Here is a 2,839-nt window from a genome sequence, read left to right on the forward strand (position 1 = left end):
GAACTGAGCTACGATGGTTGATAGACCTTAGAAAGGTTTAACCAGTTACTGAAGTGAGAAAGTAACTGGAATTAGAAAATTGCATCGCAAATGCATTATCAATTGCAATGCTTCGAATTTGGTCAATTACGAAGTTCGAATGTGGGAAATGGTATGTGGCACTACTCTACATATTCTAAAGGGCTTAGACAAGTTTTTGGACAAGTTAGAGGATGATTGGAAAGTTAAAAGCATGAAAGTGCTTTGTTCTGACGAAAAGCAGCATTTTTCTGCTGGCTGTACCGGTACAGCCATCACCTTGTACCGGTACACAATGGCAGATACGTGGCAGCAAGGCTATTTCGGTAAATTCACATCTTGTCTCTATCCATATTACCCCAGCACGACCCCTGGACCCTTGTGGATGATGCTAGAGCTCTGAGAAGCAGCCTTGCACCTCTCTTACTCTCTCACTCTAGAAGTTTTCTCTCTCTACATAGAAATCAACGATTTAGCTCGATTTCGTCGCCTCGCTTGTTCTTCGCTGCTTGCGAGTGTCGCTGAGCCTTTGTGGATGTGTGAGAGGGTATTTTGGAAGGTTTTTCGCAGCACCAAACCAGTGGGTTGCTGGTTGGAAGCTTGGTAAGGTAATCGACTCAATTTTTCCCTAATCTAAGCTCTATTAGTCGAGTCGAGTACTGAGTTTGGTTTTTGTGGTTCCTAGCTGAAGGAAAAGGGGATTTGCTGCTGTAACAGGATCAGATATTGTAGCTTAGCTCAGTTGAGACTGAGTTTATGATCTAAGGAGGTAAACTACTTTTTCTTCATTGTTTGGGCATGAATTCGACGACAAAAGGCTGATTTTGGGATCGTGGCTCGCCGCAGGTTTCCGAAGTAAATTGAGCTTAATTGGTGACCTTTGGGACTGGTTTAGAAGGTGTTCTAACCTGAGGTAAGCAGGAATTTGTATTAGAAACCGGATTTCGCAAGATTCCGGCTTTACTAGCTAGCAAATAAGTGTTTTGATGCCGTTTGACGATTGTTCGCAGCGAGGGTGCGACCGACCTTTGGATCACCATCAGTTGGCATTGGAGAGCAATTAGAAGCTTAACTTAAGGTATTAAACTGAAACCAAAACAGGGATTTAAGTTATTACTTTGTACTAAGTGCAAATTGTATCGAAATTGGACATTTCGGCCGTAGTTTTGATGCGCTTTTCGTGTTTCGTTTTCAGCAGAGTTTCGGGACTCCTTTTGGCTTGATTGAGCTTCGTGATAGGTGGGTCAGACCTTTCCGAAATGGGTGAATTCCCTCTATGTCTCCGTTGACATCTGAGTTGAAGTTATTTCATATTCATGTGAATACATGTATAGTTTAAGGCATTGAGACATGCACTGATATATAAATCGTATCGGAAATGATAGCATCTTTAAATGGTAATGAAAGCTTCATGACTTCTCCATTTTACATAGTTACCTGTTAAGTACTATGGATTCATGATACTAGTAGCTTGCATATGCAATTTGGCTTGATGTTGTCCACAAGGATAGAATGATAAATTCGTGAATGGACCAATTAGTTCTGTTGAACAATAAAGAGACAGATATACTTAGGATTGAGCTATGCAATGTTATATAACAAGTATAATGGCTAAACTCTGAAAGATCAGGTAAAAGCTTGTGTTTGCATATGGATTTCTAATTGTAGAAGGAATGGCATGGAGGTCATGTGAAATGTATTTTATCGTTTATATGCCTTGCTTGTATTACTCTGTTAGCTTCTACATTCACATGATAGATTCATATTGGGGTACATATTCTAGTAAGTAACTAGAAGTTTATATGAGGGCATAATTGAATGATATACAACTGAATATAATCTAGTAGATAACTAGATTTAAATATGATGACATACTTGTATAGTCAAGTAGAGGTGATTGTTTCATATTTGTTTGCTTCAAGTAATAGAAGTTTATATTGAACTTCAGGTTATGTGCCAGGAGTCTATGAACAGAACCTTAGTAAACCACTTTCCTTATGTGTAAGGAGTAGTGAGAGATTGTGCGTGACTGACCAGGTATAGCCTGATAGAATCACTAGTGTGATGTAAAGCTTTAACTTGTCAAGTTATATTAACGACTGGTAGAATCTTGTCAACAAGTTGTGGATAGTGACTTATGATTGGGTACTACAGTGCCGACCTTGGGTTGAGTTGAGATTCCATGTCAGAGACATGATGCTGTTGAGATATTTGTACCCTGGACTATAGCTAGCATGCCATTATGCTTTTTCGTACATGCTTGCGGGGGTCGCGCCCCCCAAGCCCCGCGTTCCGGAGTGGCTTGAGTTGAGATTCCATGTCAGGGACATGATGTTGTTGTGAGACTGGTACTGTGGACTACGGCTTGCATGCCATTGTGCGCGTTTGCACACGCTTGCGGGGTTGCTTCCCCCCCAAGCCAGCACTCCCGAACAGCTTAGCAACAAATGCTCGCAAATGTACGAAGTGAGCGCCGAAATGGAATGCCGTGGGGGAGGCTCATTCCTAGAGTGGGGATGTTGACTACCACGGGGCCATTAGGCACGGCGCGGCTTGAACTTACCTTGTGTAAGTCTGTTGGAAATTGGGTTATGTCAAGTACTTTAACCTTAGCTGGACAGAGTAGTAAAGTTACTATATGTCTTGGGTTAAGTGAACTTAGTGCGGAATAACCTAGAAGTTGACATTATGTCTGGTTAGCGACATAAAGAATATTTCATTCTTGCTAATGTAGAAAGCAATTACATGATATTATCTGTAATCCCGGTAATAATGAATTATCTTGCTTGCAATCTGGTATATGTTTGATTAAATTGTCAAG

The 2,839-nt window shown here is 40.9% G+C and overlaps 1 long non-coding RNA gene across 1 annotated transcript; it reads left to right on the forward strand.

Annotated features, from left to right (window-relative positions):
- The first annotated feature begins 389 nt into the window (after positions 1 to 389).
- On the forward strand, positions 390 to 1,096 carry LOC109704123. The gene is made up of 3 exons (XR_002214182.1): positions 390 to 626; positions 704 to 931; positions 1,029 to 1,096. It is a non-coding gene; the product is annotated as an uncharacterized LOC109704123 (long non-coding RNA).
- The last annotated feature ends 1,743 nt before the right edge of the window (positions 1,097 to 2,839 follow it).

The sequence above is a fragment of the Ananas comosus genome, unplaced genomic scaffold (genome assembly GCF_001540865.1).
Source record: "Ananas comosus cultivar F153 unplaced genomic scaffold, ASM154086v1, whole genome shotgun sequence".
NCBI classification, from domain to species: Eukaryota; Viridiplantae; Streptophyta; class Magnoliopsida; order Poales; family Bromeliaceae; genus Ananas; species Ananas comosus.